Below are 15,450 nucleotides of genomic sequence, written 5' to 3'. Positions count from 1 at the left end.
TGGTAAATAGTAATCTGGGCTCCCCCGAGGGTAAGAGTGCCTCCAGACCTGGCCTTGGCGAGTATCTTTGTTCTGTCCTGATACCTATGGAATCTGGCAAGGACCGATCTCGGGCCTCCTGGGGGGCCACCGGCTCTATGAATTCTCTCGGTCCTGAGCTCATCGATGTCCTCGTCCGCAGTTAGGATTTTGACGATGTCGCGTATAGTCTGCTTGAGGTCTTCCTCTGTCTCCCCTTCTTTCTCCGGTATTCCAAAAAAACGTAAATTATTTCTTCTCTCTCTATTTTCCAAATCGTCTATCTTCAGGCGAATCTCATCCTCCTTCTTTTCTATGTTTCGTATTCTGAGCTCCATTTGGGCCTCTAGAGTGTCAATGGAGGCTTGGTTAGTCTCAACCCCTTCCAGTCTCTCCTCGATGTTGTCAATCCTTTGGGTCATCTTATCCATTTTGCCACCGACTTTGGCGCCCATGTTTCGGATTTCGGCTAAAAGGGCGGCAATATCTCCCTTGGTGGCAGCTGCACCCGTTTCGATGGTTTCTACCGACATTGTTGATCCAGGGTCAGGAGCTAGAACTGCTGGTTTGTAGGCGTATTTGGCAAGCTTGTTCGGTATGTTCATGGATGGGTATCCAACGAGGAGGCACACGCCCCTGGGTCGGGGGCCTTACCCTCGGAACCAGTGTGTTGAAGAGCCCGTGGGGGGTTGTCCTCGTGGCGGGGGTTCCTTTGGCGGGAGTGGGAGGAGGCACACGCCCTGTCTCCAGGGGCTCTACCCTCCACACTTATGTCCTTCGTCGGATTCAACGCCTTTTCGGGGGGTATTAGGTGTCGATAGCGTCCTGTAGCCAGGTCCTGCTGGAGGTGTGTGGGCGCAGGTCTCAGGACGAGGGTTTAAGACGCAGATGCTTGGAGGGGGGCCGCGGGTCACTGTGTACTGCACTGTCCTCAAATTGTGGGGCCTCTTGTTCTGTCTCCGTTCTGCTTGTGGCCTTTTCAGAAGAGGGCACACGCCCCAGGAGTGGGGGCCCAACCTTCCGCCTCCCCTTTCGGGTGCTTAGTAAATTCGCTGCGTAGGGGGAGACCGTAGATTGCAGTTATGGGTCACCCAGCGTGCCAGGAGTTTCTTTTCTCGCCTGTTGGTGCGGCCGGCCGGAGCGGCGCTGGGGCTGCGGCACCCCCACCAACCCAGGGCCTCCGGGTGATTTTGTGCTCCAACCAGGGGGGAGCGCCGTGGGGGGCAGGCTCCTGGCAGGTCTCCTTTGTTTGCGGGAGATTCGGGTCCCCTGCTGGTGCGGGGGGAGTCCTGGTAACTCGGTTATTCCAGGCCGGGGGGGCGGAGCAAGCCCCCGCTGGGGTGGCGCAGACCGAGGCCCCCACTCCCAGCCGGGCACTTACCTCCGCGAGGTCGATCCCTTGTGGCGTGGGGCCGGTTGCTCGAAGGGTCCGCTCTTCGGAAGCGCGGGGGGGGGGCGACCCTCACGCGATCCGGAGCGGGCCGCTGCCTCTCTCCCCGGAGCCCAGGTCTCGCGCTGGTGTTCCTCGATGGTGGCCGGGGGCGGAGTCCAGCGCTGCGAGCCGCGGCCTTCTCCCGTGTCCGCGTCTCCACCGGCGGGGGGAGGTCGATTCCTCTCGTGGTTTTCTCGGGGACCAGGGGTCCGATTTCGGTCGGGTTTTCGCTCAGGGGGTGGGGGGGCGTTTCTTGTGGGTCAGGCTGTCATTGTTGGGTTCGGGGGGGCCAAAGTGGGGGCTCAATTCACTTTTGGGGGCCCGTGGGTTAGGAGCTCACACGAAGGCTGACATCGTCCGTGCGCCCCCTGGTGGCCGATTTATACTTTTATTTTAAAAAGAAACCGTTCCAGAATGGTTTTGTTTTAAAATAAAAGTGTAGGAAGAAGTTGAAACCTTCACTTTCAGTGCACTGCACTGAAAGTTCCCTTAAACAGCAGGTGCAGGTGTTTGGGGGGCGTATTGTGTGTGGGAGGGGTTGTGGCAATGGGATTTGTGGGGAGCAGGGGCAGGCCAGCAGGGAACATAGTTCCACTACTTTTTTCGTACACTTCGACCACTGCGAATGATGGACCATCGGCTCAAGGACACTGCCCAGTACGCAGGGCTCAAGTCGACAGTACAAGCGGGTGGACAGAGTCCACCCATTTTTTTCAGAGCCAACCACAGGGATAGAGCCGCAGTTGTTAGGTGTGCAGCCCAGACACTTCACCACTGCACTATATAACCTGATGAAAAATAACAAACAACTTAAGGTGAAATGTCCTATTTTGGTACTGCATGTTCCAGGGAAACATTTGTATTGGTTCTTGGAGTTCAAAACATGCACAACTTTTAACCTTTTCAAAAACACTATTAGAAGAGAATATCCTCTCTTGGTTTTGTTTGTGTTTTGATTCTATGAAAGGCAAATGCCATTCGTCCTGTGCAATTTGGGTGGTTATGCAAAGCCAATTTAATGAAGTGTGCATATATCACTGCTCAGGGTACCCTCAACCCAACCTTCTCCTCTTTGACCGGCGCCTGCTGCCCCTCATCAACTTCCTGTGCCTGCTACTCATTTCTCCTCTCTCCCTGTCCCTACTCCCCCGCCTCCTCCCTGTACCCCTTCACAGAAAACCTTCAAAGGCAGGAACCTGCTTCACCTAGCCACGCTTAATGCTTGCTTTGCCATCAAACACTCTGCTGACATCTGCCTCCTTCTTGAAGACATTGACCTTGACATCGCTCTTGCCAGCTCAGTGAATGCTTTTGACTCCCTTCTCCCTGATGGCTACAAGATCATCTCTAATCACCGCCCTAACCGTTCTGGCAGTGGGTTTTGCCTGGTCTTCCCTGAGTGGGCCCCTTCTTTCCTCATACCCAACCAGCCATACTCCTCCTGCGAGAGCCTCGTCTGCAAGCTGGTCATCTCTCCTACCTCCTCCCTGACCATTTCCACTATCTATAGGCCACCTGGCTCGATCACCATGTTCCTCTCTGAATCGGCTGATTTCTACTCCTCTCTCCTGACATCTTCCTCTAAACTCCTTCTCCTGGGTGACTTCAACATCCACCTTGACTCCTCAAGCACAGCGTCCACTCTCTTCTGTGACCTCTGCGTCTCTCTCTCCGTTTCCATTCTGCCCTCTGGTCTTACCCACATGGCTGGACACACTCTTGATACCTTTATCCACACAGATCGTTCACTCTCTTCCACATTCGCCACCCCGCTCTCCTCGTCAGACCACTCCCTCCACTACTCCCACCTGGGCCCTCTCAACCCTCTGACCGCACCTCCCCAGCTCTGCCAACCTCATTCACAGACATCCACCCGATTAAACGAGTGTCATTTGCTGCCTTTGCATCCACCTTCATCCCACCCCCCCTCCCACTGCACACTCTACCTCCGACTCTGCTATCAGCAACCTCCATCTCGCTGTCTCTAAGATTCTCGACATTCTTGTCCGAGTCATGAGGATCCACCTGAAACACCCTACCAAGCATAACACTTGGTACGACTCCGATGTAGCAGACCTGAAGTGCAAATGCAGAGCCGCTGAAAAGAAGTGGCAGACCACAGACTCATCCTCTGACAAACTGGCCTGTCGCCTTCTCCAAAGGCAATATCATCTCCCCATTCATTCTAAGAAGAGGGCCCACATCCATGCCTGTGTCTCTGGAGAATCCAACAACACGGCTGAACTCTTTAATATCTGCAAGGAACTAGCCAATCCTTCTGCAGTATGCACTGCACCTCCCTCTCAGATCCTCTCCACTGGCCACCCACTTCACTGCAAAAACTCAGGACATCCGGAGTCCTCTTTATTCCTCCCCATCACCTCCCTCCTCCCATCCTCCTGCTACCCATGGCCTCTCAGCCTCCCTCAGCCTTTCTCTCCTCCTTCTCTCCTATCACATTGGACGAGGTCACTGTGGTTGTCCGCTCTATGAAGGTCTCCTCCACCTGTTCTTCCAGAACTATTAAAGACAACATGGATTTCCTTGCCCCTGTACTTGCTGATTTCTGCAATTACTCTCATGCTATTGGGTCCTCCCCCTCTTCCCTCAAGCACTCTCTTGGGTGCCCTCTACTGAAAAAGTCTTGCGCCGACCCCTTGTGTCTGGCTAACTACCGTCCCACCTCTATAACTCCCTTTATTGGTCGTCCCCCAACTGTCCCAGCATACTGAGATTGTTGATTGCCTACACAACCATCAATCTGCTCGCATCTCTTGACACTAACTCTCCAGATGTTCTCATTCTACTTGATCTCTCCTCTGCATTTGATACAGTCAACCACTACATCCTCATAAAACGGCTCTATGATACCCTTGGTATCTCAGAGCAGGCCCTGGACTGGCTTACCTCCTTCCTCACTGACCATCCCTCCCAGGTCAACCTGAGTTCTTTCTCCTCTCCTACCTCTATCTCCACCTCTGGCGTTCCCCAGTACTCTAACCTCTCACCCTGGCTCTTTAACGTCTATCTCGTTCTGCTTGCTCACCTTATCTCCGCTTTCTCCTCTCACTTCCAGTGTTATGCAGATGACACCCAACTCTTCTTCAAACTTCCCTCTGATGCTCTCCCTACTTCCTCTACCATTTCCAACTGCCTATCTGCCATCCACTCCTGGTGTGCCTCCAATGATCTCTGCCCCAATGCTAGCAAGACTGAGATCCTTCCCATTGGGACTCCTGCTCCCTTTTTCCTCCCATCACTCTGGCCACCCTCAAGGGGCTCTACCCCTTTTCCTTCATCTGAAGCCTGAAACCTTGGAGCCATCTTCAACTCCTCTCTCTCTCTCTCTCTCTCTCTCTCTCCTTCCTCCCATCTTGGACCTTGCCAAGAAGGCCCATTTTCAACTCCACCTCCTTAGAGATATCCTTCCTTTCCTCACTTTTCCCCAAAAGCTCATTGGGCCTCATTACTAGTTTGGAGTAGCCATGGTGCTATTAGCACCATGGCTGCCTCCAAACCCGTGTCCGGGTTCTCGGTATGGGGACTCATTCCAACCTTGGAGGACCCAGTAAGTCCCCATTCTGAAAACCATTCCCCATTCCCATTTGAGCCCCCATTCCAATGGGAATGTCGAAGGAGCTAATAACGGGCCCGCAAATAGCGGGCCCGTTATTAGCTCACTGGTTCCTTAGCATCTCCCGCTAAGGGCGGCTGGTAAAACCAGCCGGCCTTAGTGGGACCCGCTAAGGGACCTCGGAATGCGACGGTAAGGGGTTAACGGCACCAGCATCCTTACCGGTGCCGTTAACCCCTTACCGCCACACTCGTAATGAGGCCCATTGTCTCTAGAGCTGTGGTACTCTATTGGCTGGACTACTGCAACAGCATCTTCTTAATCTACCCTCTGTCTCTCTCCGCCCCCTCCAGCTTGTCCAGAAAATCGTTCTGTGAGACGTATCCTTGGCCTCAAGCCCAGGGACCGTATCTCTCCAGCCCTAAAATCCCTCCAATGGCTCCTGGTTGCTGCAAGGATCAAATTGAAATCCCTCTGCATCATCCATAAGGCTGTCTGGGGCTGAGGACCAACCTATCTTCAACTTGCTCTACCAAATACTCTCCTTCCAGATCTTTACGATCCTCCGGCCCCAACACTCTGCAAGTCAGGCACTTTTCTAAGCAGCAAGCTGGTGGCAGATCTTGCTCCTCGGCTGTCTCCCTCCTCTGGATCAGCCTACCCCTTCCTCTCTGTCTTGAACCGGATCTCCTCAAATTCTGGAATCTCCTCAAGACTTTCCTCTTCACCTCCTCCTTCCCCCTCTCATTCCCATGCTAATACCCTTCAGTCGTTGAGATTGGTGGCATGGTACCTTATGTGTCCTCCCGGGTCCCGGCCTTCTGCCCATTCACCCTCCGCTTGCCTCCCCATGCCAGCACTTGCCCTGGGGCACCCACTTGCCTGTGTTCTCACAGGCCTGCACTTACTATTGGCAGGTGATCACTCTGTACCAGACATAACTGGCTCCTTGGCACTTCCTTCTGTGCAACTCCTAGTACTTACCAGTTCCCTGTCCCTTATCTCTCTCCCCGCATGTGCACGTTCCAAATGCTCATAAGGCCTAGAAGAACTGCCCCTCTAATGTTACTCCATTTGCCTTTCTTCCCATATTCCCTCCCCTTACCCTGTGGGCGCTTTGAAACACAATTTCCTGATGTATAAGCACCTTACAAATGCACAATAAATAAATAAATACATTTTCACCTTGAGATACTAATTTCTGGTGACATCACACCCCATTGCATTGCTTGATGAGTCCCCTCACTTTTATGCTTAGGACTTGACCCCTGCCAGGATGACACCCGAGTGAGTCCATTGAACAACACAAGATAACCCTTGATGAAGTGCTCTCTAAACTGCAGGCATCTGCACTGGAGACACATGCATGTTACTGGAGTTAGTAGTGGAGTACCTTGGGTGCACAGTGTCAGAGGAAGGGTTCAAGCCAAAAATTGCTTTACTTGAGGCCATTGTGAAAGCACCACACCCAGAGAACAAACACAGTTGAAATCTGTCATGGGACTGTCAGAATAGTATGCAAAGTGTGCTGCAAACATCGTCCATAAAACAAAACCCCTTAGAAGGAACTCATTAGACGTGGATTAATGAATCCCAAATGCCTTTCGACATTATAATATCCAACATTGTTTATGGATCGTGTCTGAGGCTGTGCGACCCCAATGTATGATATGATAGGTTATTTATAACGCGCTTAATACCCTTAAGTTTCTAAGCACTGCCCAGGGATCGAACCTGTGGTGCTCCGTGTCGTCTTGCTTCTAAGGCGAGCACGTTGCCGCTGAGCTATCCTCCCGAGACTACTAACTCCAACTGCGGTTGACACCAGCAACTAAGTAACTGGCACCACATTAATGCAAACAAATGGAGAATGCATTTTGGCTTTTGCATCGAAATCATGCACTACACCTGCAATTAAATATTCAGTACATGAAAAAGGCATGTTGGCACGCGGCTCGGCTGTTACACATTTCAGGTCATGGCAGTCTAATAACCCCGAGCCTTTAATTCACATGTTAAGCCGAGGAGGCACACCATTGTGCACCCCCTGCTTTATAAATCTTGCAGAGAAGTTGCAAAGGTTAACTTTTGAGATACCACCCACTGCCGGCAAACAGACTAGCCAAGCTTGCGGTTAGTGGTATCGATATAGGTTCCTGTGCGCCCTTGACCAATCTCAAAATTAAAAATGGTTAAAGTTCTGAATTGCCAGCGGGCACCGCACTCCCCACAAATCACCCACTATGATTTGGAATGAGTAAACAATGTCTTTGTTTAGACTAGCCAAGCTGCCTGCCTTTCCAGATTGATTTCCACCCCCCAGAGAGAAAAAGCTGACCACATTGCTTAGGGATGAATGTGCAGTCGCAGACATCAAAGATTTCATCTCTGAAAACAGTAATGGTCAGGCAAAAGCAGCCCAGATTAAAATATGGACACTGAAAGTCAAGCAAGTCAAGAAAGGCAGGGCCTTCCGGAAGGAATGGACTCCTTGCACCTCATTCGTATTGCAAAGCTGCCAAAGGCATGCACTGTTGAACAAAATTCAGGGCCCCGACCATGTGTGGGAAATCACGCATCGATTTAATTTTGCCGATTGATAATATGCCTGTTGAGAGCAGGGGTGGACTGGGAACCAAAAGAGGCCCTGGAAATAATTTCAAAGTGGCCCCATATTGCATATTTTCAGCAAATCCAACCATTTTCCTATTAGAATATTTGGAAATAAATCACACAAGAGACCCAGTGTGCAGAGGCCTACCAGGAAATCCCCAGAGTTCCCTATAGGCCAGTCCACCCCTGGTTGAGAGTACAGCCAGCACCATCTTTGTTGAGTATCTATTAAACACCCTAATTTTAACTGCAGCAAAAGCGGGAAATCGACACATTTTCCACTCTGGTCCATTTAGCAGCAGTGAAAAGGTGGAGCGTGGAAGCAGAGATAAGATCTGTGCCGTGCACACTTCCTCCATCTTGTCAGTGTGCTTCGTATTATGCATCCATAAGACTTTCATGCAGACGTAAAACAAATGGATTCCTACCGAAACCAACTCTGTTTTGCAACTGCTAATAACCTGGCGGATTCAACAGGAATCCATTAGTAAACACTGTCTGCAAAGCATAATTTGAAGGCAGTGTTTTCTTTTTCACAAGACAAGAGATACAGGAAAGGGGGAAGGCGAGTTTGTCTCGCTTTACTCTTTCCTTTTCCCCACTGCCTTGTGAACGTTTAACATTGTATGCATACACGACAGCATGTAAGTGCTAACATTGGAGGTCCCTTGCATGCAATTAACATTTTTGGTAAAATATCCTTAAAATGGGATAGGGTTAGAAAGATACCACGATAACCACTCTTCTTCAAGAGGTTTTCCGGAGACAGGATTATCCTGCTGAACTGATTGTAGACTATGGAGTGCAGCTGATTTCAAGAAATGTAGTTGCTTTTCAGACCAATCGTATAATAAAGGACAGCCAAGCAGCAGTTTACCACCCCCAAGCAAAAGGTCAAATAAAAAGAGCTAACTGATGAATAGAAGGGGTACTCCAATTAGATGCAGCTTTCAAAGTAAAGTGGGGGATAAGCAGCTCAGTGAGCCACGGCAAACCTGCGACTTCCACCCATTCAATAATAGGAGTTGGCCCTTACTAACTGATGAGGAATCAGAGAGGAGGCTCCCCCTTATTTCACCACGGCTCCCCAAGTTGAGTTGATTGAACGAAAGGAATAAGTTAACTTATCTGAAACTCCTGTTCTCCAGCATTGGTATCTTTCCAACGTCAGGCTAGAAATCCTCAGTAACAACAAGCAATTTCCAAGAAGTACAAGAAACTGCTTTCACGTTCGCGTTCCTTTAGTGTTGTTTGGGGTTTTTAGCCTTTAGCCAATAGACAGTGCCTCCCTTACCTTCACCCGTGGAGGCCATCTTCAGATTCTTTACTACACGTTTAGAGTTAGGAGTCTTCTCCAAAGGTCTCTCTTTACTCGTTGTTTTCTAAGAATCTTCATCACTCATTGTGGTGTTTTGGAGTTCCGATGCACAGAAATACACCAAGATTCACTGAAATGACAGGAAGAGCGGGGAAATAAACATCAAACAATATAAGCGCATTCTCATTGTGAATGAACATATCAAATTAACTGTAAATGCAGTACCGATTCTCCAAATTGGCTTGGCTGGACTCGCTGGCTCATTGCTGCTGAATCCTCGTGCAGAATACCCAACCGTTATGCAGTCGTAGATCAATCAAATTGTCGTGCAAAATATTGTTTTATTTTATGTTAAAAAATGATTATTGGAAATGTACACTAAAACATTTAACTAAACGACTGAAGTTGGAGCACACATTTTAGCATTTTTGCACATGTCATATGAATTGATCTATATGTATAATTACATATTTAATTAATGTTGTCGTGGATGTATTTTTTAGAAAATTGTTTATGATCTATGTATGTACTCGATAGAAGGATCTATTTTGTTAAATGTTTTAGCGTACATTTCCAATGAGCATGTTCCCACAGAAAGTGGTACATGTATTTTGCATGACAAACTGCTATGACTGATAGAGTATTCGGCACTGTGATTCAGCGGCAACGAGTACAGTCAAGTGCATTTGGAGAATAGGTCCTGCATTTTACAGTTCATTTGATGTACAGATTCTCGAAGACAATGCGTTTATATTGTTTAGTGTTTGGGAGTTCCTGCACGCAGGTGGTGCTTTCCTACAGGGTGCAGGTTTGCTCTGTGTTCCCCCGGGTTGAGCCCAGCGAAGTGCCCCTTCCTCTCCTCATCAAGGCCGATACCAATGACAAGAAGATCGAAATGAAGGACTTTTGGGCGACCACACACCATTTGCTGAGGACCATAGCTATGTTCCCAACAAAGACCATACGAATGACAAACGAATCTGAAGTGGACATGCCCAGAGGAGCAGCGTGGAGAGCGACCATGTTGAAGCCAGAAAGAGACTTCAGGATCCTGATGGCACATCCGTGTCCTCCCCTGGAGCCAGCATGCAGACAAAGATACCAAGCAAGTATCAAGATTACAATAGGGAGGTAGGTAGTGGTCTAGTTGCTTGCCAAAGTCTACATGCAGCCCGCAGAGGGAGCGCGCATGCACACACTCAACCACATGAAGCACTGGAGAGTCCGACCTGGAGCAATTGGCAGCTACTACTCTGCTCCGCCATTTCAGCTAAGTCACTGAGCCACCCAGTAGCCATCTCTGGAAGTTCACCTCTAACTCAGAGCTACCAAGCAAAGCATTGTGGGTATGCAAATTAACTCAAATGCATGCTATTAGCTTCATAAAATTGCCTTTGTCTTTTAGGGCAGTGCTATTTTATGCATAGCTTTGTCAACCAAAGACAGACAGCCGTCAAGGATTTTGTAATGGTTTTGTTCATACGTTTTTCGGAAAAGCTTCAAGAAATTCACCCGCCCCGCCGCTTCCTTGTGAGGATGATAATTCATCACCCTTGTGACCCTCGATCACAGCTGGTAGCTCTTCCATTCTGTCCCTTTCTGTATTATGTTTGTGTCTTACCTCTTTACATTTCAGCAATTCCTTTTTTGATAGGTATCTTTTTTAAGTCTCCATTTTGGCTTTCATTCGTTTGTATAACTTCCTTGGTCTTGGTAACTACCAGCTTTGCATTATGTTGCCCAAGGGGCCACTGTGTTCTTGTAAAGTTCCTTTGGATTTTGCCAAGCTGTGGATCAGCAAGTGCCTTAAACGACGAGATCTCCAAATCTCCCACCTCGGAGACCAGCCTGTGTGTTCCTATGTTCATTTTTCGACAGTCATCTTTTCGATGTTTTTTTTGCCAAATTTGTTTTCTCGAAAAACCCCATCAAATTATTTTTAGGGGGGGATCGCCCAACACCCCCATCCTCTATTAATTAAAGTCTACTCCAGACCACCCACCCATATACCCTTCCCACATCTCCTATGCTTTTTATGTTTTTTGTGGGGGGGGGTACAATGATGGCAATGATCTTACTTGAAAGGATCATTTCATTCGGACCTTTCCCGTGACGCATGACCTTAGCTTTATGGAGGCCTATTGCTCTGCGGGTAACCTTGGCATGGGTCTTGCTTCTTGCCCTTCTAAGCGGGGTGAAGTTAAATGTTTCAGACCCGCATCTGATTAAATTCAATGGAAGTGAACCATTTGGGCAGCTGATGAAGTACTACTGGCACAGTGAGTCCATGGAGTCCATGGAGGCATGCAGATTGCTGGGCTGACGGTGAGTCCATGGAGGCATGCGGATTGCTGGGCTGACGGTGAGGCCATGGAGGCATGCGGATTGCCGGGCTGACGGTGAGGCCATGGAGGCACGCAGATTGCTGGGCTGCCGGTGAGGCCATGGAGGCATGCGGATTGCTGGGCTGACGGTGAGGCCATGGAGGCATGCAGATTGCTGGGCTGACGGTGAGTCCATGGGGGCATGCGGATTGCTGGGCTGACGGTGAGGCCATGGAGGCATGCAGATTGGTGGGCTGACAGTGAGTCCATGGAGGCATGCGGATTGCTGGGCTGACGGTGAGGCCATGGAGGCATGCGGATTGCTGGGCTGACGGTGAGGCCATGGAGATGTGCGGATTGCTGGGCTGATGGTGAGGCCATGGGGGTATGCGGATTGCTGGGCTGACGGTGAGGCCATGGAGGCGTGCAGATTGCTGGGCTGACGGTGAAGCCATGGAGGCATGCGGATTGCTGGGCTGACGGTGAGTCCATGGAGGCATGCGAATTGCTGGGCTGATGGTGAGGCCATGCAGTCATGCGGATTACTGGGCTGACGGTGAGTTCATGGAGGCATGCAGATTGCTGGGCTGACGGTGAGTCCATGGGGCATGCGGATTGCTGGGATGACGGTGAGGCCATGGAGGCATGCAGATTGCTGGGCTGACAGTGAGTCCATGGAGGCATGCAGATTGCTGGCCTGCAGTGAGTCCATGGAGGCATGCAGATTGCTGGGCTGACGGTAAGTCCATGGAGGCATGCAGATTGCTGGGCTGATGGTAAGTCCATGGAGGCATGCGGATTGCTGGGCTGATGGTGAGGCCATGGAGGCATGCAGATTGCCGGGCTGACGGTGAGGCCATGGAGGCATGCGGATTGCTGGGCTGACGGTGAGGCCATGGAGGCGTGTGGATTGCTGGGCTGATGGTGAGGCCATGGGGGTATGCAGATTGCTGGGCTGACGGTGAGGCCATGGAGGCATGCACATTGCTGGGCTGACGGTGAAGCCATGGAGGCATGCGGATTGCTGGGCTGACGGTGAGTCCATGGAGGCATGCAGATTGCTGGGCTGATGGTGAGGCCATGCAGGCATGCGCATTGCTGGGCTGACGGTGAGTTCATGGAGGCATGCGGATCGCTGGGCTGACGGTGAGGCCATGGAGGCATGCAGATTGCTGGGCTGACGATGAGTCCATGGGGCATGCGGATCGCTGGGCTGACGGTGAGGCCATGGAGGCATGCAGATTGATGGGCTGACAGTGAGTCCATGGAGGCATGCGGATTGCTGGGCTGACGGTGAGTCCATGGTTGCATCCGGATTGCTGGGCTGACGATGAGGCCATGGAGGTGTGTGGATTGCTGGGCTGACAGTGAGTCCATGTAGGCATGCAGATTGCTGGGCTGACAGTGAGTCCATGGAGGCATGCAGATTGCTGGGCTGACGGTGAGGCCATGGAGGCATGCGGATTGCTGGGCTGACAGTGAGTCCATGGGGGCATGCGGATTGCTGGGCTGACGGTGAGGCCATGGAGGCATGCGGATTGCTGGGCTGACAGTGAGTCCATGGGGGCATGCGGATTGCTGGGTTGATGGTGAGGCCATGGAGGCATGCAGATTGCTGGGCTGACGGTGAAGCCATGGAGGCATGCGGATTGCTGGGCTGACGGTGAGGCCATGGAGGCATGCAGATTGCTGGGCTGACGGTGAGGCCATGGAGGCATGCGGATTGCTGGGCTGACAGTGAGTCCATGGGGGCATGCGGATTGCTGGGTTGATGGTGAGGCCATGGAGGCATGTGGATTGCTGGGCTGACCTGTAACTCTTAACCATAGAGTTGCATAAATGGGCCTATGAGTGAATGCAAATGGAGAATGAACTCCTATTATTCTCAGAAATCAGAGGGCTTCAATAAGGGAAAGGCAAGACTTGAAGGAACATAAAGAATAGTCTAGCTTCCTTCTTAATCCATGCGAACGTTAAAAATAATTTTATTAATTTTCAGTGATGAATAAGCAAATGATTTATTATGTTTGCTTGCAAGACACACGGGAGCACCCTAGCATTTTTTTTGGGCATTATTTATTATTATTATTTTTCTTTTTAAAACGCTCACACAGCTCGCGGGCATCGAGGCGCTGTTACAGGAATTGTTTGTTTTTTAGTTGAGTAACTGTTTTTTGTCTTAGTTGCGTATCTATAACGCGCTTAAATACCCAGAAGTTTCTAAGCACGGACCCAGGGATCGAACCTGTGCTGCTTCGTCTTGCTTCCAAGGCGAGCATGTTGCCGCTGAGCTATCCTCCCGGGCTAGCCTCAACCCATTCCAACCAATGAACCCACTTTGCACTCCAGACCTGTTCTTCTTATGCATTGTCACTCAATGCCGAAACTTCGAGAGAGATATTAAGTGGGATTTCCGGCATGTTATTCCCGCCCCCTGCTTGAACAAAGATTATCGTTGTCCCAAGGGATTAGTCTGTCCTCATTGTGTATGTTCATAAAACATCATGTGATGGTGTATGTCCGGGTAAAGGTGGCAGCTGACTTGTATTTCTGGTCACATCCATCTCAGGCAAGGGGCGTTGGGCCTCCACCCCATGACTCTATGAAGTATAATATATGTAGGTTATTTATAACACGCTTAATACCCAGAGGTTTCCAAGCGCGGACCCGGGGATCGAACATGCGTTGCTCCGTGCCATCTTGCTTCCAAGGCGAGCACATTGCCCCTGAGCTATCCTCCCGAGAGTGTCCATGTAAAATTCCGTTGTCAGGGCTCGTTCAGATGAGCGTGAGCCACTTGCTCAAGTTCAGCGACCAGACCCCAGTAGCCTGGGGCAGGCCGATGTCCATGCTTAGCAATTTAGGCACACATGCATAGTCCAAATTATATTGTACAGCAGTACCTGGAGCCAACAGAGGCAGCGGGATAGCCCAATCACAGTTGCTGAGATTTAAAAGAAAAATAATAAATACTGGGGTCAAGGGTACGGCATGACATCATGATGGGGCAGAAAATGTTTTTCTTATACTCTAAAAAGGAGAAAACTCAGCGATCCGGGCCCCCGTCATTTTATTGTTTTCCCTGTTCCCAATAATGTGTACATTATTTGTTTATTTTATTTTTCATTAATTGGGGACTGGGTTCGTTTATACCCTCAGGATAGTTGCCAGTGGAAGTGAGAACCAATCACCAATTACAAATCAAATAGGGGATTTTGGGTGAGGAAAGAGTAAAGATTCAATCAATGGGCATGCCAGCTAAACTCTCCTTCCACGCCCTAGAAGGAATATCAGGGGAGCGAGGCTACGCTGCCCGTCTTCAGCTATTGATCATCCTTTGATGTGAGGGAAGCGTGAGAGATAGAGCAAGAGAGAGATGAAGAGAGAGGGAGAGAGATGAAGGGGTAGAGATGAAGAGGGAGAAACAGTCTGAGAAAGAGAGAGAGAGAGAGAGAGAGAGAGAGAGAGAGAGAGAGAGAGAAAGAGACAGAGAGAGAATGATAGCTATGAAGAGAGAGGCAGAGAGGATAGAGAGAGATTAAGAGAGAGTGAGGGAGAGATGGGATGAGAGATACAGTACCATTGTTACAGGACCGCCAACCTTGTAATGAGGCCCAGTGTGTATTAACTCGATTGGTTAAATATTTCTCTTTATTCAAAATAAAATATCTTTTCATCTATCAGATCTGGGTGATTTTCAGAGCAGGTCGGCTTTTGCACCACCCAGAATTTCTACCCAAGTCGTCCCGTACTTGTCGTACGCGGACAATGTTCTGTTACTTGATAGAACCCAGGTTGGTCTCCAACAGAAACTAGATGCCATATCGGAATATTCTTTGCTTAATGAACTTTGCATGAATGAGAATAAGACAGCCTTTGATAACTTTCTATAATAAGAGAGTTATTGCTAAATTGCTGGATGGAGCGGAGATTGCAGTGAATCTGGGGGCTTTAGCCTTATGAAAAGATCAATCCTGCATCTGGAAACGTGCCTGGTGCCTCCCTAATTGTGTCCCAATGCAGCATTAAGATTGGAGTTGGGATTAGCATCATTAGGATGCAAATTCGAGTGGAGGATCTTGGGCTTGTATCGAAGAATGTTGATCTCACTGGTGGGCACACCGTATGAACATCTAGCTCCCATTATGAGGTCTGCTACCATAGAGTCGGT

At 49.8% G+C, this 15,450-nt stretch overlaps 1 protein-coding gene across 1 annotated transcript in view; it reads left to right on the top strand.

The window, feature by feature from the left end:
* Positions 1–15,450, top strand: part of LOC138521860 (complement C2-like) — a 261,013-nt gene that overhangs the window by 43,407 nt on the left and 202,156 nt on the right. The window lies entirely within an intron of this gene.

This window comes from Ambystoma mexicanum, chromosome 13 (assembly GCF_040938575.1).
Source record: "Ambystoma mexicanum isolate Mex_15411 chromosome 13, UKY_AmexF1_1, whole genome shotgun sequence".
NCBI lineage: Eukaryota > Metazoa > Chordata > Amphibia > Caudata > Ambystomatidae > Ambystoma > Ambystoma mexicanum.
Note: the sequence above shows the minus strand (reverse complement) of the source record. Positions and strands in the feature narration are given on the sequence as shown.